A 26,574-nucleotide genomic window follows, 5' to 3' on the forward strand; every position below is an offset into this window, starting at 1 on the left:
GGTAAAGAATCCGCCTGCAATGCAAGAGACCTGGGCTCTGTCCCTGGGTCGGGAAGATCCCCTGGAGAAGGGCATGGCAACCCACTCCAGTATTCTGGCCTGGAGAACCCCACGGACAGAGGAGCCTGGCGGGCCACAGTCCACGGGGTTGGAGAGAGTCGGACACGACTGAGCGACTAATACGTTCACTTTTCACTCACTATGTGCCAGACACTCTGCTAAGAACTTCATACATATTAAGTCATTTAATCATCACAACGAACATTTGCGATAAGTACTATTATTATCTTCATTTTACGAATAAAGACATCAAGGGAAAAGAAGTTCAGTCATTTGCCCAAGGACACAGTGCCTGCCACAGCGGAGCTGCAATTTGAACTCAAACATTCCAACTCCAGGGTCTGGGCTGTAACACATTTCCTGCCTTACAGAAGACTCTAGTTTCATCTGCCAATAAACAACGGCTTGTTTGTGGTAGCCGTAGGACTGCTGTCGGCAATGACAAAAATAGAAGGAAATTAGCATTTTACCTGAAAAAACCCTTCCTTTCAAGATTGATACCTTCTGGATTTTTAGACCTGAGTAAGTTCTAGGATGTTTTCACATTGATTAACTGAGGATGATCACTTAGTCCAGCGTTATTATTTCAGAAAGTACTTACAGCTATTTACCCTGGCAGAAAATCGGTAGGAGTTGTCATTATTTAAATCTTATTGCTGAGGCGCTACACTCATGGAGCTATTTCCTGAGTGGGTGCTCAATGAGAGAAGACAGATAGTCAATCACCTGGACCCCAGAAAACAGAAGTGAGAAATGCAAAGTTGTGTAAGACCAGGTCACAATAGATATGCAATTAGCTTTGGGCATCTATCCTTTGAATTGGTCTATGTCTATACAACAGCAGAAAAAAATCTTAATTGCTCATTCCTGTCAATCAGAAATTCAGTCAAAAGTATCAAATTAGAGGCAAATGATTTATTTAATAGCACTTAAGTATCATAATATATGTATAGATGTGTGTGTGTGTGTATACATATGCACCCCAAAACTGTCTACTGCCAAGACTTGCTAACTATTTGGGTGTTCGATTAATGAAAGAAGCCTAGACTAACAGCCGCAGGCGCCTTCGTGGGTCACTGTTACATGGATGGGTGCTTTAATTCACATCATTTGGTGGTGGAGGGAAGCGCCTCACAGAGGAGGAATTTTGTGTTTAAAAAAAATTATGGAGAAAGTAAAATAAAACCAGCACAGGAGTGTGAACAGACTTTGAGCTCTTACTACTGGGGTGGCAATCATCTACGCGTGCTCTGTTCAGGCTTCTGGGAGCTCTTCCTGCAGCCTGCCCTCCGGACGATACTTGAACTCCCCAGGAGCGTTCAAAGCCCGGGACGGTAGGCGGTCGGCTGTGTGATATAACCCAGAGGATATGACCGGTGTGCGTGCCCCCAAGACATCTGCCCTTCCTATCACCCACACCCTCCCCATCATGAAGTTCACCCTTCTTGCCTTATTTTTTCTGCCAAAATCACACCTGAAGACAAACCCTGTTAAAACAAACACATTGCTTGTGAGACATTACATCTTGACTCGGCAATGGTCACTTATATAGTGACCCAGTATTTACTCAGCAGACCAGATAACATGCTTCCTGGCAGGGCTCAAGGTTCTGAGAAAATGTAACACTCAGCCAGATGGTTTAATAAGGCAAGCAGGAGGAAGGGAGTCACAGGACACATCCTGAATAGGCAAGGCTGACCTTGGCCATCCATAGCCAAGGGAGAGGGTGGTCGGAACTTAGAAATCGGCTCCTAAACGGTTGCTGGGAGGTGCCAAGTAACCCAGCGAGCTGGGGGCTGCAGGGAGGACCGTTTTATTCCTATGTGCCAGGTAATAGAGGAAGAAAGCGGAAGGCATGAAAAAACACATGGTTTGTGAAATTCATTCAAAAGTTTCTTTCTTTGGGAAAGAGATCAGGATATGATGATTAAAACAGTTAAAATTCATTTTCTCCAGGTCATCCATGTTTTATCTTCTTGAATATAGTCATTTCAGCAAGCTGCCATAGCCACAACCTGGAGGGCTTAAAACAACAGAAATTTATTCTCTCACAGTTCTGGAGGCCAGAAGTCCAAAATCAAGAGGTCCGTAGGGGCGTGCTCTCTCTAGTGGAGAATCTGCGTCACGCCTTCCTCTCATCTTTTGGTGTTGCCCGAAACCCTTGGTGTTCCTTGGCTTGTAGATAGATCTCTCCAGTCCTCTGTCATCTTGTGATGCTCTCCCTGTATGTCTGACTCTATGTCTCCTGTCTTCGTCTAAGAACATCAGTCACTGGTTTAGGACCCACCCTCATGGAGCATGACTTCCTTTTAACCTAATTACATCTTCAAAGACCCCTGTTTACATATTAGGGTCACATTCCTGGGTACTCAGGGTTAGGACTTCGGCACATCTTTTGGGGGGGAACACAATTCAACCCACAAGCTGTGGTCTTTTTTTCACAAAAGCATCTGTACTTCAGCATTGTCCATCATTCTTCCCACAGCCTTCCCACAGTTCCGATGGGGTCATTCATGGAGAAGCAGTGGCTGTTCCAGTAAAGGAAGCAATTGAGGAAAAGACTTGTCAGTGTCATTATGAAACTGAACAGCTCCTAGAAATGTAAGATCACATTCTTATTATGTTCTTCCATGGAGCGTTCCTGGCGTCAGCACTTCCATAAAGTTTTCAGTTTCACCCTTGGCAATCTTCCAATAGGTGAGCACAGCAAGGCGTTGGCACAAAGGCATAAAGGGCCATTGTTAGGATAAGGAGTGGCGGCCCAGGAACACGGAAGAAAGAGAGGAGCTAATCTCAGGGGCAGAGAAAATTGCCCGCTAAATCAGTGCTATCCATAATGCCAAACAAAGGGAGGCTTAAGAGACAGGTTCTTATTTTAAAAGGGGGCGGAGAAGGGGACGGGGAGAGGTAGGAGAGACAGGATGAAAACTTGGAATAGCATCTGGATATAATTAGCCTACAAATGGAGTTTTGATTCTATAACTTTTCCCATCTTTAGTTTTTACAACACACACACACCCAGATTCCAAGTAATGCCAAGAAACGAATTAATAGATCAGTCATTAAATAAATGAAACTCAGGTTATCCGTGGCATCCATTAATGGACCAGCATTAATACACCTACACATCCATGACAGCTACCGTCAGCTGAGACAGATCAGAGTCTGCTTGTGCCTCCGTGTTTAGGAAGCAAGTCATTAATATCAATGGTTGAGGTTTCAGAATAACATTCTCAAGTGAAATGGAGGCTTTATAAAAATCGAGATCAGCCATTCACAAGGCAGTTTCCTCACACCCAAATTAAAAAACATGAAAAACTTAAAGAGATGTTAGACATAAGAATGGTCTCTCAACTGTTTAAAATTGGATAGGAAATGACTTTAAGATGTGAATCTACACATCAAAAGATAATACTGTAAGAACTTTGACCCCCCCAACTTCCAATAAAGCTGGCCTTTATTTATGAATTCCACCTAAGCTAAGGCCATTAGGAATTAAGTCCTGAGCTATTTTCTCTGGCTTTATTGCCAAAACAAACAGCAGAAACTTATTGAATATCTACCATGTGCCACATACTGTTCTAGAAGCTGGTGATTCAAAAATAAACAAGGCAGAAAGGCCCTTCCTCCATGGAGATGACATATAGCAGGTGAAGCAGACCAGCATGGCCCTCCTCAGAAACACCGGTCCAGCTGTCTCTTTTACAGTTGTTAAAGAGATTCGGGAGGGGTGGCTTTTTTCCTACTACATAAATATTTTAATATCAGCTACCTCTGTAACTAGAAGTTCCTTCTGGATTTTAATGTCCTTTTACAGACATTAGGGACATAAATGTAAAGATTTTATACCACATTTCCTAAACTACAATATGTTAGAAAACCTGAAAAATAATCCTGGAAGGTCAAACATCTTGATATACTTCCTTTATTTGGTACTAAGAAAAAAGCAGTTTGCAAAGTCACAAGTCATGAGCCAAGCAGACCTGTGTTCTTAGCCTAGACCTCTCACTTTCCCAGTTCCCTCACTAGGCTTTAATTTCATAATCTGTGATACTTGAGGGTTAAGTTGATTCATCATTTTTAAAGAATTGTTCAAGTACTTGGGATTCATCAGAGAAAGTTTACATCTTGCAAAATTTTGATTTAAATACTTAATTTTTCAGATAATTTAAAAACTATTTTAAAAATATAGTAAAGTAAATAGCACAAGTGGTGTTTTACACCAAATTTTAACCCATTGGATCATAATATATGCGTGTCGGTTGTTTGTACAGACCTCATAATGATCTCTGGGCATACATTTGAACTTCTCGAAATTGGATTATTGATAAAGTAGGTTGTAGCTCTGACCTGGCCTATCAGCAAAGTTGCTCTTTCCAGAAAATGATTCTAGGAAGTACCTACATCAGACCAAACTCAGCCAGATTCACTGGGTGTATATTCCAATGGCATGTAACAGCCAGCTCTGCAGTAACAAAGAAACATAACATTTAAAAAAAAAAAAAAGAAAGAAACATAACATTTGTCATACCTAATGTGAGAAGTTTTAACATTTTATTTTTTTGTGTAAGTTTATTGCCCCCGTTTTAAGGTCACTATAAAGGATGAAAATATGTTAGATATTGATAAGAATCCAAATATTTAAAGGAAATTAACCATTGTTGAATTTTCTAGGTCAGTTTATTTAAAGAAAATCCTGAGATTTCAAGGTGAGCTATTAAAATTGCTTATCATTTGCATCTGTTTATTGGTGCAAATCAGAATTTTTTTCAATATTGTGTAAGCATTACAAAATACAAAAATACAAAATACAAAAATAAAATTGAAGATTGAGACTGCATTTATCACCATAACCTAGAGTTCACATTTTTGTGTTCACCAAAACTGTCATTTTTCTCGTTAATTTGGTTTTAGAGTAGCAAATGTTACAAATGTGAGCTTTTAAAATAATTTTCAGCAATAGCACTGTTCTCATCTCTTTTATATGTAAAAGTTTTACATGATATTGAATTAGAAAAAAGTGATTCTTATGAAAAATATTTTATAACTATTCTAATCAGGGGTTTGTTTTCAAGAAACAGAAACCTACTGAAGCTAGCTCTAAGTAAATAGTCACAGTTATTAAACTATAAGGTTCGTCTAGTCAAGACTATGGTTTTTCCAGTGGTCATGTATGAATGTGAGAGTTGGACTAAAGAAAGCTGAACACCGAAGAATTGATGCTTTTGAACTCTGGTGTTGGAGAAGTCTCTTGAGGGTCCCTTGGACTGCAAGGAGATCCAACCAGTCCATCCTAAAGGAGATCAGTCCTGAGTGTTCATTGGAAGGACTGATGCTGAAGCTGAAACTCCAGTACTTTGGCCACCTGATTCAAAGAGCTGACTCATTGGAAAAGACCCTGATGCTGGGAAAGATTGAAGGTGGGAGGAGAAGGGGACGACAGAGGATGAGATGGTTTGATGGCATCACCGACTCGATGGACATGAGTTTCAGTAAACTCTGGGAGTTGGTGATGGACAAGGAGGCCTGGTGTGCTGCAGTCCATGGGGTCACAAAGAATCGGACACGACTGAGTGACTAAACTGAACTGAAGCAATTGAACTATTACTATTGGAAAACACCAGCAAATCCAGCTCACCTGTTCAAAATGGCCTTAGCATGGCCTTCAAGGCCCTACAGATTCTCCCACTGCCCCACCTCTCTGATCTCAAGTTCTTCCAGCCTCCTTCTGGCCTACATGGCCCAGCCACACTGACCTTCTTGCTGTTCCCCAGGACTGCCCTTGTTCCCATCTTGGCATTTTCTGCTGTCTCCATGGAACCCTCCTTTTCCAACTGTCAGAGTAGCCTACTTTCTCAAAGCCTGCAGTTATCAGTTGTCACCTTAGAGCTTCAAACCTTGGTCAACCCATAAAAATACTGTCACCCTTACATGCATGTCTGAACCACTCTCTCTCTTTTGACACGTCTACATTTTTCTTCAAAGCACTTCGGGTTCTCTCTCTTTCTCTTCGTATATAGGTAGGTTTCTTTCTTTCTTTCCTTACTTCTTCCCCTCCTCCTTTCGTCCCTCCTCCCCAGCCCTGTCGTTTTCTCTTTCCTTCAGGTTTCTCTCCAAATTATAAGCTCCCTGACAAAGGCAGGAGCTTTACCTGTCTAGTTTATCACTCTATCTGCAGAACCTAGATAGTACAATGCAGAGCCCCCGAAGAAGAGACTCAATGTTATTTGTTAAGTGAATATAAACAAGTGAATGAGTGAATGAATGAACAATCCACTCAGGTAGGTTACAGAAGGAGTGAAACTGGGAAGTCAGAAATGACTTAGATGATTCTGTCATCTATTGTACAACCCCGTGTCTTCTCATCTCTCTCTCTCTCTTCTTTTTTTTGCTTGTCAATTGAAGTCCCCTGTTCCTTTATTCAAATTTACTTTCTGCTCACAAAGCTTGTACAAAGCTTGTACAAAGCTGAAAATTACCTCCAGACTCAACCCTACCTGCAATTCAAGTGCTCATCATTCTCTGGTTCTGATCTGGTCTTGTAGTATAAACACTCAAATGAGATAAAACGTTCAACTCAATTTAACCTCTAGATGGACCCACTCTTTTTCAGGTCCCAAAGAGGTGGCAGGAGCTCAGTATCACATGGAACCAACATGTTCTAGGATCACCACCTCCGCAGGTACCATCAGCTATATGGGTGCAACTTAAAAGGGGGGATTTTGCTAGACCCAAACAGTGTCTGTTAAGAAATGACAATGCCAACAACAAAAAATGCTGAGGAAGATGGTTTAGAATTGTCCCACTTAACTTTAACATCTTAATATCACAATAAGGAAGTTGAATATATTTTAAGAAGTGTTTTTGCTTTGTTACTTTTTTCACTTCTTTTCACTTTTATATTTAGGATTCTTTCCATTGCAAATCATTGAAGCTGCATTTCAAAGTTGCTTAAGCACAGAGATAAACTCTGCTGGCTCTCATAATTGAACAAGACAATATACTCTGGATTCAAGCAAGGAATGATCCAGAACTTAATGGTTTTATCTGTAATTTTTTGTTGTCGGATTTTTTCTTGTTGTTTCTTAATTTGATATCCTCAACGTTGGCTCCATTCCCATGGCTTCAAACAGACTGCCAGAATCTCCCGTGGCTGCATCCTCCTAAATTCAAGTGCTTTCCAAGTGTCCTAATGGACTGATTAGAACACTCTTGAATTAATCACAAGTGTTAAGGGGATGTGATATGTTAATTGGCTTGGGCTCATGCTCTATCCCTAGAATCGGGAATGAGCTAAGGTTGGGAGAAAGGAGGTTCTACCAACATATAACCTGGATGCCCAGCAGCAAAACAACAAATTTTCATCACAGTTGACATAATACTTAACTAGTGATGCCTGGAAGTAATTTTGTACAAAACAGTAACATCTCATCTTCTAATTTTGCTCTGTTAACTTCACATGAACAGATACAGACTATGGAAACTTCTGGGAACTTCCCTAGTGGCTCAGATGGTAAAGAATCTGCCTGCAATACAGGAGACCTGGATTCAGTCCCTGAGTCAGGAAGATCCCCTGGAGAAGGAAATGGCAACCCACTCCAGTATTCTTGCCTGCAGAATCCCATGAAGAGAGAAGCCTGGTAGGCTACCGTGACTAGGCACAGCGTACAGCTCAACGTCACATGAACAGATATCCACTATCAAGACTAAATCGCTTTCCAGCGGTCTGTAGATAGAGCCTGGCACAGTTCATATTCACACTTTACCCTTTGCTTTTGGCTGGATGGCTAATTCTACTGATCATCCCTCAGTAGAGTACCCACAAGAGTCTACTCTCTCGACATGTACATCGGGGGGGAAGTGAATGTTTCATTAATTAATATTTGCTGGCTAATGCTTTGACATTTACAAAGGCTGGGCCCATCTGCATGAAACTCTAAAATAAAATTAGGAAAGTGATCAAGAGTAAGACTTGAGGAAAAGAAGCCAACTGAGCCCAAAGAGTATACGCATTTCTTAACCATTATGAGATTTCAAATGACACTTATTGTCGCCCCATTGTATGAAAACGACTTGTCAGTCCATTCCCCTACCACCAGTCAAACAAACAGCTTCATTTCATGGACTCACAATCAAATGCCTGGCGAACTATTTCTGTGTTCAATAAATTGCCTAAGTATCTTATGAGTCTACGCCTGTGCTGGGCCGTGCCTAGTCGCCCAGTCGTGCCCGACTCCTGGCAGCCCCGCGGACCGCAGCCCGCCAGGCTCCTCTGCCCATGGGGCTTCTCCAGGCAAGAATGCTGGGTGAGTTGTCATGCCTCCTCCAGGGGATCTTCCCGACCCAGGGATCGAACCCTGCATTACAGGCGGATTCTTTACCATCTGAGCCACCAGGGAAGTAAACAGAAAATCCAAATCCAAGTTATTTTGTGTTATAACTACTTGCAAAGTAACAGCCAGCAATTTTTATGTAGAGAAGAAATATGCCATAGAGGTTTAAAGACTCTGCTCTGTGTCAGACTGCTCAGTTCAAGTCCTGAATCTACACTTACTCATTGTGGTTTAATTTCCTCACCAGAAAAAATGTAAATAATAACAATAGCCATCTTAGGGGGTAGTTACAAGGATTGCATGAGTCAATCTATATGAAGTTTGTAGAAGCTCCTGGTATTGCCTAAGGAGTGTTACCTACAACCTCCTTCTATTTCTTTTTCTCTTTCTCTATCCCACTCTCTCTCTGTCTCTCTCATCCCTCTCTCAATTTTCATTTTTCCTTCACATTAAGAAATGCTATCAATTGTTTTATGGGCACCTCACTTCTGTAGGTGGCTCAATGGGTAAAGGACCTCCCTCAGTGCAGGAGACGCCAGGGATATGGGTTCGATTCTCAGGTCGGGAAGATCCCCTGGAGGAGGGCATGGGAACCCACTCCAGTATTCTTGCCTGGAGAATCCCATGGACAGAGAAGCCTGGCAGGCTACAGTCCATGGGGTCACAAAGAGTCAGACACGACTGCAGTGAGTGAGCACTGCACTTCTATATAACTCATATTGCAAACTGGTCTGGCCGTGGTTGAGATATAATCACCAAAGAGATGCCTTTGACAAAGATGAAGTAGCTGACAAGTTGCTAAACACAATGTTAAATTGTTTGTTATTGTTGAGGAGTGGGAAGCTTCTCTTTTAAAAGACTCTCATGTTTAAAGCCAACATGATTAATATTCACTGCAGACAGACTAGTTTATACAGCCAGAGACACTGAGGTCAGCCTGGATAATGGAAGAGCATGCTCATTCCTGAACCTGTGGTGTCACACACTTACATCTTTCCTGCGCCCAGGCACCTCAGGCTTGTCAAGAAGAGGTGTGTCCATCGGGCTGTAAAGATGTGAACCTTACAAGTGAGCATCATGTAGTCATAAGCATTGGGAATGAGTCATGGCCTATTTTATGAGTGTAGCTCGTCTTCAAAGAAAGATTGAACTGACCATAAACATCAGATCATGGAACATAAGCTTTTTGAAAGGCTCCTCATAAAAAATACAATAAAAATAAATACAGCTATTGCCTAAAATTCAAAGTCTCACGTAGATTTATTGTGAATCTGATGCATCATTGCTCATCTCTTTTTGGGTGATATCTTTAGCACTGGACTGAGTTTCTAAATGTTGATGAAGCTATTTGCGTTAATGTACAGAATCAGTTATAGGAGATAACCTCGATAAAGCACAGGACATGAGAGAATTTGAAAACATTTGCATTTTCACTATATTTTCCAATTTTGTGTGACTATCAGAAATCTTGTTGACATACATCGCTTTTAGGCCTCTCAGTATGGAATGTGATGTGACCTCAATAATCTCTATACTTGAAGTGGCCAAAATGCCAAATACTTCATGATAAAAACAAAATTGTATTTGTATAACCCTCTGAGGGTTCTTAGATATCATAGAATTGAGAAATTTCTATTTTTCCACCAAACTTTCCTTAGTCCCACACACTTGTCTCATTAGGTGTTGCCTTTAGCTTGCAGCAAAGAATTACAGGGACATGGAAAAAATAGCCAAATTTCAAACATACATATATATATATATATATATATATATATATATATATGATACGTAACTCACCCTTAATTTTCTGAAACTAGACATGAAGGTCATTTTTATGAAAATATAAGTGATGTTTTTGATGGCTCTCAGTGAATAGGAAATCAATTAACACATACTGTTTTAGCACACTTATTACTTCCATCACACCAGCCAGGTTCTGTAGGAAATTTAGAATGACTGTTAGAGGCAATCTCTGCACCCTAGGAGCTTGTATTTCAGTGGGAAGGTTATACTATGTGCAAACACCATCAAACATCTTGAAGCAGACAATAATTTAGTGGGAGGAGTAGTATAAATTAACTTATTGTTTGGGTTTAGAGGAGAAAAAGAAGAGCAAGGGCATAAGTTTGGTAAAATTCAGCAAAATTCCATGGAGAAAAACAAGTCCTGCACTGAATCCTAATAAATTCAGAAAGTCCAGAGGAAAGATGAGCAACAAATGAAGTCTCCTGATCGGTTATTTACTAGGTTAGCCTGGATAACAATAATATCATTAAAAGATGAGTAGAGAATTGAGTTGATTCTTGAAAAAAATCAAGTTTCCTCGATAAAACAGCAATAACTGAGGAGTTACTTCAGAATTTCAAATTTGGGTAACCTAGAGAAGAGCTTTATTAGAGACATGTTGAGTTAGAAAACCGTGCTCAAGAGCAAAAGAAGTTCCATTTGAAAGATATTACAGCTGAGGTGACAGCAAGATATCTCACTGTTGATGTCTGGGACATGAAGGGAAGTGATACTGGGAAAGTGAGAATTTTTAAGAGAGATCTGTGAGTCAATAGGGTGAAAAATCATATCACTTACATTCTCTTTATGCAACTTATTCATTAGTATTCAATATCTCCCCTCCCACCCACTGTCCCAGGAACAATAGTGCAATATTAAAATGTGGATTTTTTCTTTTCCTTTTGTCATGAGCTAATCCTACCATTCGGTAATTCTTACTACCATTTTATCTACATCAAAAATTATTCAACTTTAATAGATCATAGCCAATTGAACCATATTGTCTAAATTTCCCTCCCTCCCTCCCAGTACTTGTGGAGTTTTTGATCAGTATCATACATTAGATATGCCAGATTTTATTTTTTCTATGAAGTCAGGCATGCTACAATAGGCTGACTTAATGTAATTCTGAAGCATTAATATTTTATATACACTATTATTCCATGTAAGTGTATTGAAGCATAAGAAATTTTCAGTGTTTTTCATTTTTCTTATTCCCTTTGAGTCTTAGCAATTTTGCTGAAGCAATTGTACAACAGCCTTATTTTTAAGATCTAGAATGTGTACCAACATAATGTACAGTTATTTTAAACTACATTTTTTAATCCAGACCAAATTATTTGTGCTTTCATTAGATACTCAAAAGAATCAGAGATGGGTGCCCTGGGTAGTTAAAGGCAAGATTAGATTTAGTGGATAAGGGGCAAGGATTGAGAAGGGGAGAAGTTTATATACTTGAAACATAAGTAAAGCCTTTTGGCAAGTCACATTTCTCCACATGGAATCTTAGGTCTCTGGGTTGAAGGGTACTTTAGAGACCTTTTAGCATCACATTTCTTAGGGAGGATCAGGGCTAGGGCAAATGTAGAGGGGTTCTCTCAGAGGAATTTCCTCCTCATACTGTTCTCCTCCCACTTGGGGTATAAATTTAGGCTTTGTGTCTGAGTGCTTATAAAAGACAGCATTCAAAAGTTAGGCCTGGTGCACTGGGAAGACCCAGAGGAATCGGGTGGAGAGGGAGGTGGGAGGGGGGATCAGGATGGGGAATACATGTAAATCCATGGCTGATTCATGTCAACGTATGACAAAACCACTACAATATTGTAAAGTAATTAGCCTCCAACTAATAAAAATAAATGAAAAGAAAAAAAAAGTTAGCGCAAAACCCTTAGTAAAGCTTGAGCACTCTTTTCCCTAAAAAACGGTAAATGATTATTTTAAAAGTTCACAGAAATAACAGTAGAATCTCTAAAATAAGTGTCAATTACCTTTTATAAACTGGCCCTCCTAGATGTCCTTTGAAGGCACTCCAGCTACAAATGGATATCTGACTTCTAGCTCCATCTATAATCAGCTACCTGCTCAACCTCACTAGACCTGAGTCTCCTCAGTTAAGCCAGATGCTCTATATTCATATCCAGCCACAACATTCTATCAGTATAGGCCCATGTATATTCTCAGAGAATCTCATGAAGCCTGTTGAAAGGGTTCATGAAGGCAGATTCTTGATTGTTTACGTCTGTGATTCCAATTTGGCAGTTTTAAGGGTGTGTAAATTACCGTTGATGCTTTTTGATGATAACACCTTAAACATAGAGAGGCCTGGTATCCAAAGCATTTATTTAACATTTGATTGATCCATGAGTGTAATGTAACAATCCATGAAAACAGTGGGAATACTAATTTTTCAGAGTGAAAAAAACAAACATAAGAAATCTAGTGTACCTATCAGACCACAAATGACAATTTTGATCAATAGTCTAGTTCTGGATAGACCAACAAAAATTTATCGCCTTATATTTTAATTTCACCACAGGTGAGGCTATTTGCTTCGTATTTAAAACTAGGTCAGTAGCTATTTTTCCCAGGTTTCCAGGCTATTTGTTTGCATTTGGGAAACAAAACAAAAATTGAGACATATATGCAAATACTCAATTTGTAGATTTTTTTTTTTCAGAACCAGAAACATTTTGTAATTTTTAAATAAACCCCTTCCCTCACCCCATATCTACTTATATATTGTTGGAAAGTTAAAGAAATGGGGGTGGGGAAAGGTGGAGATCCTTTAGAGAGGTTTTGGTTGTTCCTCTTGTGACCCAGAAAACCAGATTGCCAAATTAGACCACCGAAACATTTTTCCATGGGTCAGACCAAATTAAGGTTTGAAAATGGAAGTGTATTTCCTTGCCCTCAGTGGCCCCCACTGGCAAGGGGCCACCCGTCTCCAGCTTGGGAGCATTTCTCGCCTCCGAGGAGCCTGCCGCGTGGCAGCGAAGCCCGCGCAGACGCCGTGAGTCGGGAGAATACGGGAGGCCCCGGTCAGCACGCGCTGAAGCCCTGTCCGCACCGGTAGCCACGGGGTCTGTGCTGGGGAGCCCTGAACCGCGCCTTGGGACTTGGCTCTGCTCACAAGTCGGCATCTGCCTGCCCCTTCTTTAACCAGGAAGGCACGCTGCGGCCGGCTTGCAGTTTCTTTCTGGTGAGCGTCCCCGGCTTCTGGAATGTTCTGTGGCCTCTCTTCCCCAGGAGCGGTGGAAAGGCTGTAAGCTTCATCCTTCGGCTTGAGTTCTGAGCTCGGGCAGCCACTTTGCTCCTCCACACGCTTTCCGCAATTTCCTGGCGGTGTCTTCTCTCTTAATGGAGATTTGCAACCACTGCGACCCTTCATCCGTCCACACCTACCTAAGTCCCGGAGGGGCAGTCTAAACACCGTCCATCTCTCTGGCAAAATCATCGTTCTGCAACACTGAAGAGGCCCCAATAGTGCAGAGAGCGCGTTCGGGCCCGGACCCACCCTCCGACCTGGACAAGCTTGCCGCGACTCAGCCCCGACGATGACAAACATGGGCTGCAGCGTTTCCGACTCTCGAACCTGGAAAACAGCTGGGCTGAAATGTATACACGGCGTGCAATGTGAAGCCTGGCTAAAAGGAAAGCTTGCCCTTGCAAAAAGATAGACGGTTTGCAACCAGGCGAATTTGAAACCCGGATCAAAGGTAAATCAGCGCTCTGAACTTAGAGGGGCCTTCTCCCAGCACAGGTCCACACACGCAGCCCACCGGCGGCGGGGTCTCCCCCCGCCCCCCGAGCACAGAGCCCCCCGCAGCTGGGAGGATGCCTCTGCCAGCGCTCCCTGGATGTCCCGGGAAGGAGACTCTGGCCCTTGAAAGGGGCATTAATCACCTTTGGTTCCTTGTACCTGAGAAAAAATAGCTATCTCTGGGATCTGATTTTTGTGTGTGTTTCAGACTGGAGAAAGCTTTTATGATGTCTCTTGGTGAAATATAACCACTCTCTCACTCTAAGCAGCCTCTAAATTCTTAAATGTGTGTAAATGGAAAACATGCTGTGGGTCTTTATTCCACCGAGCAGCAAGAAATAAATCAGAGCACCCCCCCCCCCCCAAGTCTCTCCCCTGATACCTCACAGATGTGCAGCGTTAGAGGGAAGAGCAGAAATGCTTTATAAAATTAATATGTGGAAACTGCTTTATTTACCATAAATGCCTAGCCCGGGGCTTTCTCTACCATGCCCCATCACGATATTAAGCTGAATTCTTGCCTTCTGCCTACCAAAAACGTCTTCCTTCCTTCCTGGCAGAGACCAGGGTCTCCATTTTCCACAGGGTGGTGACGCGGGTTCAAGCATCAAAGGTGAGCTGGCTGCAAGTCCGTGGTAAACAAGACAGGTCCTCTACGAAATGTGTAAGTCATCTTAGGATCCTGCTGGCTCCATGTCCTCAATAAATATCTGCCATTACTATAATTGACATTAAACCGAATGCGGGAGACCCCACAGACGCATGCAAATGGTGGAACTTGCCTCTGTGGTTCATTCACATCTAAAAATATGTAGAAGATATACCACCGAGCTCGTGAAAGGCATTTAACTGATTTTAATAGCAGTCATTACATTAGAAAATGAGACTTTCCCTTGTAACAGAGATGAACTGGGAAGAGATAGAGGAGGAGAGGTAACTAGTGCAGCGCCCCAGCGCCCCACCAGAATTACGGCTCATCATTCTTGCTTTCAGCAGTCAGCCAGCTCCTTTTGTCTAAGACTACCACCATCTAATGAAACAATTAGGACTTGACAGTTTAAATATGCTATTTTGTTCTTTTCAAGCCTAAGTGCCAGCCACTAAGACAAACTATACCCACCACCTTCCTATCAGCAGAGCCATTGTTATCCCAGATAGAATGCCCTAAAAATAAAATCCATTTTGCATGTGAAGCTTCATCAAGTCAGGTCATGTCTGCTCCTCAGGGCAGACTGCAGTGTACTAATTTCATGATGCTATTTTTAAATGTGGCCTCCTTGGATCTTTCCGCATGTCCTACATAGCTCAATAGGCACTGAGTTGATGTTCAGGGCGCTCGTGCTAGTCACCTCTGCCCACGCTGCCCTCGACTCGAACCTCCGCAACCTCTCTAGGCCCGGGTGGCTTACACGATGTAGACCCACTAGTGATAGGTGTGTTCACGCCGTGATCAACGTCACTTGCTGGGCTTTGTCCAACACACGAGCTATTAGAAGATCAAGTTGGCATCAGTTTCTTGAATTCATTATTCAAGTTGCTGCAGTTTTAAAACAAATTCACAAAAAGAGAAAATGGCTTATCATCCTAAGCTAATTTTATGTCTCTGGGTATCTATTTTTGCCTCTTGTATAGAGTTGTTTTTTGTTTTTTTTTTCAGTTGTAAAATTAACATAGTCACAGGTATGTGAAAATTATAGAAGAGTGTATCACTATTCATGACTCTTTTGATTTTGACCACTAGAAACCCAACTCAAACTTGATATGCAAATTATATTGTTCATTTAATCAGAGATCAGGGTTGGCTGCCGTCACAACTGGATTCATTATGGCTCAATACAATGCCACGAGGACAAGGTTTCTGTCTCCCAGCCTCTCAGTTCTACCTTTCCTCGTGTCAGCCTGATCTCCAGGAGGCCTTCTCCTCTTGGTGGCCCATGACAGCCCCAGGCTTCCATCCTACCAGCTGAGCAACACAAATGAAATGGCATCTCTTTCTGCCCAGCTGCTCTGGCTGGAGTCTCCAAATTGAGTTTCATTAGCATGACTTGGGTATATGCCTGGCCCTGAACCATCGGTGTTCAGTATGGGCATAGGAAATCTCTGATTAAGCAGATTTCTGTCATATGCCCTCCATAAAGCCAGAATTTTAGATCAACCTCACATTAAACCATACGGACTCAGAAGGAAGGAGGTATGGTTCCCCAAAAGAATATCAGGTGTATCGTCATAAGAAGGAATAGATGTAGAGCAAACAACAGCAGATGTCTGTGACAAAGACCTCTGTCCTCACAGTCTGAAATAAGAATCAAAGATGCATGCTTAATCCCAGAGGAGGTGGAAGCTCTAGGGCTATCTTTGCTAACTTTGATAAATTTGTACTAAGTGAAATAATGAAATACTTCCCACACAGGGATTCAGAAAGCATCAGGAGATAATGCAGGGAATAATGAGGAACTCAGACAGGATAGAGAGAAAAAGACAAGTGTATAATGAGAAGACCTCGGGGAATGATGTCCACACAATCCTGCGTCCCATTACACACTCACACTTCGAGCATTCTTTCCCACTGCCTTGCAGCCTCCATTGTTTCTGCTGAGAAGTTAGTTATTAATCTTCTTGGAGTTCTCTTGTACATGGTGATTCATTTTTCTCTTGCTGCTTTCAAGATTTTCTCTTTATCTTTGGCTTTTGACACTGTGATTATGATGTATCTAGGTATGGATCTCTCTGTGTTATCCTACTTGGAGTCTGAAAAAAAATAATGGCTGAAAACTTCCAAATTTGATGAAAAATACTACATGACCAGAAAGCTCAACAAATGCATTTTCTTCCCATTTCTCTCCCTCCTCTTCACTTAGATATTGCCTTTATGCATGTTAGTATGTTAATGATGTCTCACATTTCTCCAAGACTGTTAGGTTTTTTTTGTTGTTCTTTTTTCTCTCTGTTCTTCAGATTATGTACTCACTATTGATCTAACTTCAAGTTTATGGATTCTTTCTTCTGTCATTTCAAATCTACTTTTGAGCCCTTCCTAGTGAATTTTTCATTTTGGTTATAGTTTTTCTCCACTTCAGAATTTTCATTTGATTCTCTTTAAACTTTCAGTTGTTTCATTGATATTTTCTATTGGGTAGGACACTGTCACTATACTTTCCCTAAAGTTTTTAGACATGGCTTCCTTCAGTTCTTTGAACATATTTTTAATTCATGCTTTGAAGTCTGTGTCTGCTAAGTCCAATATCTTGGCCCCTCAAAGGCAGTTGCTATTACCTGCCATTTTTTTTCTGTGTGTGTCACAGGTTCCTGTTCTTGAATATATAATTTTTAATTGAGAACTGGATATTTTTGATAATATATTGTAGCAGTTGTGGATACTGATATCCCTTGAAGGATTGTCATTTGCTTCCTTTATTTATTTGTTCAGTGACCTGGTTGAACAGGCTCTGTGAAATCTCTTTCCCCTGCAATATACAGTCTCTGATGTCACTGCTAAGATTACTTTTCCCTTGTTTTTATCTTTTGCCCTGCCTTCCCAGAGGTTGTCACTGAATCTACTTATGTATCAAAGGTTGTTTTAAGCCTCCACAGTCAGTTAGACTTTACTTGTTACCACTGATGTCTGTGTGACTTGGAGACTATCACAATTCAGAGGGTTTATATTTTTGCCCCACAGTCAACCAGGAGCTGGTAGGTCCTGAGAGGGTGGCGCTCGGGGCCAATTAGGGATGCACATAGCTTTATCTTTAAGCCTGGCTTCCTAGGAGGTGCCCCTCAGCCAGAGCAGGTTATTGTTCAGCCAGAGGTTATGCTTAAACCTCTTGTGCCAGTACGGCTTCTACCCTGTGTCAAGGGATCTGTGTGCAGCTTTGGAAAGGATCTCAAACCAGCCCAGCTCCTGGAGTCCTTCCGAGTAGGGACCGAGTCTGAGTAGGTGGTAGTGGTGGTGGTTTAGTCACTCAGTTGTGTTCAATTCTTGCACCCCACGGACTGTAGCCCACCAGGCTCCTCTGTCCATGGGATTCTCCAGGCAAGAGCACTGGTCCACGGGCCCAGCCGTTTCCACCCACAGAGTAGACTGTGGTTCCAGGAGGGTTATTCTTGGCTGCCTCTTCCTATGGTTCTCCCTGTTCAGCTCCTGGCTGGTCTGCAGTTTCACTTGTTGGTACCAGTTTTATGTAGCTACCAAACCCTTTTAATTGCTCTCCACCAAGATCTCCATTGTTTAAGAAAAAAAAAAAAAAAACACCCTTAGGCCTGGAATTCTCCAAGCTCTGCTCCAGATAGAGCCAGTCCCTTCCAAAAGAGTTGTTTACAACTTTCCTCTCTGCCTGAGCAGAGCCTGGAGGCTGCCTTACAGGAGCGAGGAGCAGGGACAGTGGGCTGCCTCTCCAGAGTGAACCCCTCCTCCACAAGCGGGTGCTGGGGTGGGGGCTGGCAGCCCCTCGTCCTCTCAGCCGGCCCTCCCCTCCCCTCCCCAGGGGCGGCGTATCCACCCTTCTGGGATATAGGCAGTTGTTGCTGGTGTTTAGTCGCTCAGTTGTGTCCGACTCTTTGCAACCCCGCGGACTGTAACCCGCCGGGCTCCTCTCTCCATGGGATTCTCTGGGCAAGAATACCGGAGTGGGTTGCCATGCCCTTCTTGGCCCCAGTATTCTCAGACTGCCACACCTGGGGTAGTCTTCGCTCCCAGAGGGCCTGGTGGGGAATGGGGAGCCTCCGTCCTTTCAGTCACACTTGCACTGGAGTTTCTGCAACGCTGCATGATAAGCTCCATGCAGCCTGGCCCCTGCAGAGTGAGAACAGAGTCCAGAAATGGAGCTGGGGAAGGAAGGAGGCCCCTTCCACGCCCACACCTCCTAGTCTTCTGGGCTGCATGGCCCAGAGTAGAATTCCCAGAAAAATCTTTCCCAAACATCCAGCAGACGGGGAGGAGGAGGGGCCAGGACTCAAATGGCAGGAGGTCTGACTGTTGCTACTGGGTTGAGTCAATTTTCTTGAATGAATGTTCCTCCATTTGCTGTGTACCCTTAGGACAATTGCCAGAGCTATAACTATCTATCTCTATACATATATGTATGGGCTTCTCTTGTAGCTCAGTCGGTAAAGAATCTGCCTGTAGTGCAGGAGTCCTTGGTTCGATTCCTGGGTCAGGAAGATGCCCTGGAGAAGGAGATGGCAACCAACTCTAATATCCTTGCCTGGAGAATCCCATGGACAGAGGAGCCTGGTGGGCTGCAGTCCATGGGGTCGCAAAGAGTTGGACACGACTGAGCGACTAACCCTTACTTACATATATATATATATATACACACATATATATGTATATATATATATAATTTTCATCAGACAAAATGTCTTGCTGGGAAGAGGGCCTGCCAGGCTTCTGACCCTGCCCCTCTGGAAGTCCCTCCATACTTACATTTAGCTGTTGCTGTTCATACAGATCCTTGTCATAGCCTTTCAAGAACTTAAAAAGTCATTCAGTCTGTTCCCTCTGCCTTTGAGCAAGATCATACCTTCGTCAGCCCAGACAGATGAGAATCTATACTGGTTTTGAAAACCTCCAGAGGAAAAAAAATCGCACAGCCTTCCTTAATAACCTAAATCAGTGCTTAACAACACTTAGCGCCAGGAATGCCTTTCTTGCGTATAAGTTAAAGCGCACATGCTACAGTTTAAAGGCGTTTGCTCGTCATCTGTCCTGGAGGAGATAAAGAACAGCTGGTCACCGCACAAAACATTTCCCCTCCAGGAGGAACAATCTCTAGCCTTTTTTCTTAAAAAGTCTTTTTTTGGCCCTGTCATCAGAATAAATGATCTTAATATTTCCTCATACTTTTCTTCAATTAACAAACAACCTCTGGGCTCTGTTCTGAAATCTTTTTCACTCTTGCCATTACCCTCTTAAGACTGGAGATGTTTCTCAAAGTGAGGTCCAAGCGTGCTGCACATGGTTCTCTGGGAGCGCTTACGAACTTCCCAGATTCCTGTGCTTCACCCGAGACGCTGTGAATCACGATCCCACCCATCCATCTGGGAGTCAGCATGCCTGAAAAAAATCCCCTGGGTGACGCTGACGCACTAAAATTTAAGATCCTTTAGGCCATATTGAAGCCTGCATTGTATCACAGATTGAAATAGAAGCATCACGTGGGAGCTTCTAAAATCCTAATGCCCAAAATGCACCCAGGTCCAATCAAATCAGAATCTCAAGGGGTGGCACCTGGGGACATTTGACAGCTCCCCGGGTGAATTCTGAGTGCAGCCAATAGAGAGTCAGCTTCTTCAAAGCAAGGACGGGGTGACGTTTGTATTCCAGCACCTGCTGACACAAAGGCTAACACAGGAACGTTAGATCTCAGCGTTGACTGGGTAAGTGAGGCTTAAAATTTGTCCCTAGATTCATGCTCATCGTGTGTCCCGGTTTCTTTATCTCTGTCTCGGTCATTTAATTGTAAGCGTTACTTTGCTAACAAAGGTCCATCTAGTCAAGGCTATGGTTTTTTCGGTGGTCATATATGAATGTGAGAGTGGACCTTAAAGAAAGCTGAGCGCCGAAGAAGTGATGCTTTTGAACTGTGGTGTTGGAGAAGACTCTTGAGAGTCCCTTGGACTGCAAGGAGATCCAATCAGTCCATCCTAAAGGAGATCAGTCCTGGGTGTTCATTGGAAGGACTGATGCTGAAGCTGAAACTCCAATACTTTGTCCACCTCATGCAAAGAGTTGACTCATTGGAAAAGACCCTGATGCTGGGAAAGATTGAGGGCAGGAGGAGAAGGGGACAATGGAGGACAAGATGGTTGGATGGCATCACCAACTTGATAGACATGAGTTTGAATAAACTCCAGAAGTTGGTGATGGACAGGGAGGCCTGGCATGCTGCAATCCATGGGGTCGCAAAGAGTTGGACACGACTAAGCGAGTGAACTGAACTGAACTGTGAATATAAATCTTTTTCCACCATTTGTTTTGGAAGGATGGTTGACTTTGAAGAGGGAGAGTCAAGACTTCTGGCTTGGAAACCTACAAGGTGAGAGATGCTGAGAGACACCGGTGTGGAGATTCCTGCTAGCCACCATGAGGCCTGGAAACGTGGATGTTGAGTGTTGCAATCTTCACTTTGAATTATGTCAAGATTCCTTACATGCACCACCTCACTGACCTGTCCTGATTCCATTCCATCCTCCCACAGGGAGAAACTGAACGTTTTGCCCAGTGTGCATTCCTTTGCACGGACACCATAGTCCCTGCTCCTCCCTCCCGAGACTTCAGGGATTAGACGGGTTTAAGGCAGAGTCCCCAGTAGATGTTCACATTTGGGCAATATCCAGTGTAAAAAAGTTAATACCCCAAGAAGCAAACCTTCAAACTCTGCCTAGGATCTGGTAGATAAATTTGTCCCCCTTTCTCTAACTTTCTAACCATATGATGTCCTGAAACAAAGGTTATGATGCTTGCAGAGGATGGGTCTGAGGGGTCATTTGCGCTTCGTGTTGGTGAACTCAGTAATGCCTCCTCACGTTTCTCTGCCTTCCTTCCCTGCCTGATTGCCCTCTCACCCCAACTCCAGGGATTACACTCCCGCATAAGAGTGACATACGAGGACCTAATGCTGTATCTAAGGACCCCAAATGAAGTAGACAGTATATCATTCATTTCACATCCTTTCCCATCACAGTGTCCAGCACAAATTAGGTGCCCAATGAATATTAACTGACTTGAACACAGACCAGAAAACTAGACAGAGGAAGGAACGCACACAAATGATCTGTGATGGGAGAGAGTTTTGGTGAGAAAGTAATCCAACAGTTATAATTTTCCATTTATTAGCCATGGGGACAGGGACAAATCAGCCACTTTGGGTATCAAATTATTCACTTTCTAAAATGGGATGCTGAGTTGTATCGGAGTGTCATGAGGTTCCATTGAGAAAACACAAATTGCTGTGTTCTGTAAAATGTAAACCCAAAAAGTTAAGCTATTGCTTTGGTATCAGAGTCTTAACTAGACAGCTTTCTCCCCCTTCAGATTTTGAGAGTATTTCCATATATTGGCGATTAACACACATCGAAAGGAGTACATCAAGGTTGTATATTGTCACCCTGATTATTTAACTTATATGCAGAGTACATTATGAGAAACACTGGGCTGGAAGAAGCACAAGCTGGAATCAAGATTGCCAGGAGAAATATCAATAACGTCAGATATACAGACAACATCACCCTTATGGCAGAAAGTGAAGAGGAACTAAAAAGCCTCTTGATGAAAGGAGGAGAGTGAAAAAATTGGCTTAAAGCTTAACATTCAGAAAACTAAGATCATGGCATCTGGTCCCTTCACTTTGTCACTCCAAATTTTTGTTGTGATGAGACAAAGAGCTGAAGAACATACACTCGCGTGACATCTACATGGGAAATAGATGGGGAAACAGTGAAAGCAGTGTTAGACTTTATTTTTTTTGGCTCCCAAATCACTGCACATGGTGATTGCAGCCATGAAATTAAAAGACGCTTACTCCTTGGAAGGAAAGTTATGACCAACCTAGCCAGTATACTAAAGAGCAGAGACATTACTTTGTCAACAAAGGTCCGTCTAGTCAAGGCTATGGTTTTTCCAGTGGTCATGTATGGATATGAGAGTTGGACTGTGAAGAAAGCTGAGCACCGAAGAATTGATGCTTTTGAATTGTGGTGTTGGAGAAGACTCTTGAGAGTCCCTTGGACTGCAAGGAGATCCACCCAGTCCATCCTAAAGGAGATCAGTCCTGGGTGTTCATTGGAAGGACTGATGCTGAAGCTGAAACTCCAATACTTTGGCCACCTCATGTGAAGAGTTGACTCATTGGAAAAGACCCTGATGCTGGGAGGGATTGGGGGCAGGAGGAGGAGGGGACGACAGAGGATGAGATGATTGGATGGCATCACCAACTTGATGGACATGGGTTTGAGTAAACTCTGGGAGTTGGCGATGGACAGGAAGTCCTGGCGTGCTGCAATTCGTGGGGTCGCAAAGAGTCGGACACAACTGAGGGACTGAACTGACTGAACACACGTCAGTAAGAATTTGGAAAAGCTGTGTGAGAGTGAGATTATACTAAGCTTTAATTAATTAATTCTATAAATAAGAATTGTGGTATTAGAGATAAACATTTTCATTTTTCCTTCATGCTGCATGACTTTTTTTCTCAAGTGTACAATTCAGTGTCACACCGTGCTGTATGTTCCATCCCCAGGGTTTGTTTCATACCTGCTCTGCGCTGTGCTTAGTCACCAGTCATGCCCAGCTCTTTGCAACCCCATGGGCTGTAGCCCACAGGCTCCTCTGTCCATAGGAATTCTCCAGGCAAGAACACTGGAGTGGGTTGCCATTTCCTTCTCCAGTTATTTTATACCTAGAAGTTTGAAAATACCATTTGGCTACCTTTATCCATTTCCCCACCTTTACCCCTTCCCACTCCACCTCTCAGTTCAGTTCAGTTCAGTCGCTCAGTTTTGTCTGACTCTTTGCGACCCCGTAAACCGCAGCACGCCAGGTCTCCCTGTCCATCACAAACTCCCAGAGTTTACTCAAACTCATGCCCATCGAGTCGGTGATGCCATCCAACCATCTCATCCTCTGTCGTCCCCTTCTCCTCCTGCCCCCCATCCCTCCTAGCATCAGGGTCTTTTCCAATGAGTCAACTCTTCACATGAGGTGGCCACCTCTAGCAATATAGCAAATCTATCCTCTGTATCTATGAGCTTGCTTTTTTTAGATTACATATCTAAGTGAGATAATACAGTGTTTATCTTTTTCTGTCTTATTTCACTTAGCAGAATGACCTCAAGGTCCATCCATGTTATCGCAAATGACAAGATTTTTCTTCTTTATGGCTGAGTAGTATTCTGCTGTGTGTATATGTGTGTGTGTGTGTATACACACGATCTCTACTTTATTCTCCTTCCAGTTTTATTGAGATGTAATTGACCCACTCCACTGTATAAGTTTAAGGTGTACAGCATAATTCTTTTGACTTATGTAATGTTTGTAATGTTCATCACCATGAGCTTAGTGAATATGCATCCATATACATAAAAATTTTAAAAATTAAAGAGAAATATTTTTCCTTGATGAACTCTTAGGATTTACTATTAACAGTTTGCATGTATAATATACAGCTGTGTTAATTATTATCATGTTGTAAATTATATCCCTAGTGTTTACTTATAATTAGAAGCTTATGCCTTTTACCTGTCTTCATCTAATTTTCCCCTAACCCTCACCTCTATTCATCCCAGATCTGATCTCTTTTTCTGGGAGACGGTTTGTTTTTGAAGTATAATTGACTTATAACACTATGTTAGTTCCAGTTACACAACATAGTGACCCTGTATTTCCATACATTTCAGACTGATCAGTAGGACAACTCAAGTTACAGGATGTCACCACACAGAGATTACACAGGCATTGACTATATATCCTCCTTACATTTCTTAACCCTGACTCATTTGTTTTGTGTCTGGAAGTCTGTATCTCTTAATCCTTCTCACACATTGTCTTCTTCCCTGCATCCCTCTCCCCTCATCTTTGGCACTCACCCGTTTATTGTCTTTATCTATAACCCTGTTTCTGTTTTGTTACAGCTATTCATTTACTTTTTGGACTTCACATGTAAGTGAAATCGTGTTATATCTGTCTTCCTCTGTCTAACTTATCTCAGTATAACATCCTCTGGATCCATCCATGCTGGCACTGAGGGCAAGATTTCATCATTTTCATGACTAAGTAATATTCCATCACATGCACACCCATAGTTTGTTGATGGACACGTAAATTATTTCTATACTCCGGTTGTAGTAAATAATGCTGCTATGAGCACTGGGGTGCATTTATGTTTTCAAGTTAGTGTTTTGTTTTCTTCAGATATACACCCAGAAATAGAAATACTGGATTATATGCTAGTTTTATTTTAGTTATTTGAGGGAACTCCATATAGTTTTCCACAGTGGCTGGACCAATTTACGTTCCCACGATCAGTGTACAAGAATCTACTTTTGTCACATTCTCTTCCCCAAAATTTGTTATTTGTAGACTTCTTGACACTAGCCAAGCATCAGATGATAATCTAATTGAGGTTTTGATTTGTGTTTCCCTGTTGATTAGAGATATTGAGCATCTTTTCATATGCATATTGGCCATCTGTATGTCTTCTTTGGGAAAAGGTCATTCAAGTCTTCTGCCTATTTTTTTACCTGGGTTGTATTTTTTTATGTTGAGTTGTATAAGCTGTTTATACATTTTAGATATTAACCCCATATCAGTCTTATCATTTACAGATAATTCTCCCATCAATAGATATTCTTTTTGTTTTGTCATTTGTTTCCTTTGCTGTGCAAAAAAAGGTTTTAAGTTAAAATTGGTCCCATTTGTTTATTGGAGAAGGCAAACCCATTCCAGTACTCTTGCCTGGAGAATCCCAGGGACAGAGGAGCCTGGTAGCCTGCAGTCCTGGGGTCACTGAGTCAGACATGAATGAGCGACTTCACTTTCACTTTTCACTTTCCACTTTCATGCATTGGAGAAGGAAATGGCAACCCACTCCAGTGTTCTTGCCTGGAGAATCCCAGGGCCGGGGGAGCCTGGTGGGCTGCCGTCTATGGGGTCGCACAGAGTCGGACACGACTGACGTGACTTAGCAGCGGCAGCAGCGGCATTTGTTTATTTTTGCTTTTATTTTCTTTGCTTTAAGAAATACATTCCCCCCAAAATGCTATGATTTATATCAAAGAGGGCTCTGTATATGTTTATTTCTAGGAGTTTTATGGTTTTCAGTCTTATATTTAGGCCTTTCATGCATTTTGAGTTTCTTTTTGTAAGTTATAAGAAAATCTTCTAATTTCATTCCTTTACATATAGCCTTGCAGTTTTCCCAGAGCTGTTTATTGAGACTATCTTTTCCCCATTGTATAAACTTACCTCTTTTGACATAGATTAATTTCCCATTTAAATGTGCATTCATTTCTAGAATTTTTTTATTTTGTTCCAAAGATCTGTCTGTTTTTGTGCCATTATCATATGATTTGATGATAGTAGGTTTGTAATAAAACTTGAAATCAAGGAGCATGATATCCCAAACTATGTTGTTCTCAAGATTGTTTTGGTTATTTGGAGTCTTTTGTGTTTCCACATGAATTATAGACATCTGTTTTCTTTCTGTAAAAAATGCCATTAATTTTTTGATAGAGCTTGCGTTGAATCTGTAGATCGCCTTGGATAGCATGATCATTTTAACAACATTAATTCTTCCAATCCATGAACATGATTTATTTTTCCATCTGTTTTATTGGCCTCTATTTCTTTCAGCAGGAACTTAAAGTTTTCTGAGTATAATTCTTTTACCCCCTTAGTTAGACTTATATCTAGGCATTTTATTCTTTTTATCGATGGTAAATGGAATTTAATTTTCTTAATTAATTTTCTTAATCCCTCTTTCTGATAGTCTGCTGTTAGTGTATAGAAATGCAAAAGATTTCTTATATTAATTTTGAATTTTCCAACTTTACCAAGTTTATTGATCTCTAGTAGTTTTTGGTGGTGTCTTTAGGATTTTCCATGCATAGTATTAGGGTCATGAGCAAACAGTGAAAGTTATA

The sequence above is a fragment of the Muntiacus reevesi genome, chromosome 1 (genome assembly GCF_963930625.1).
Source record: "Muntiacus reevesi chromosome 1, mMunRee1.1, whole genome shotgun sequence".
NCBI classification, from domain to species: Eukaryota; Metazoa; Chordata; class Mammalia; order Artiodactyla; family Cervidae; genus Muntiacus; species Muntiacus reevesi.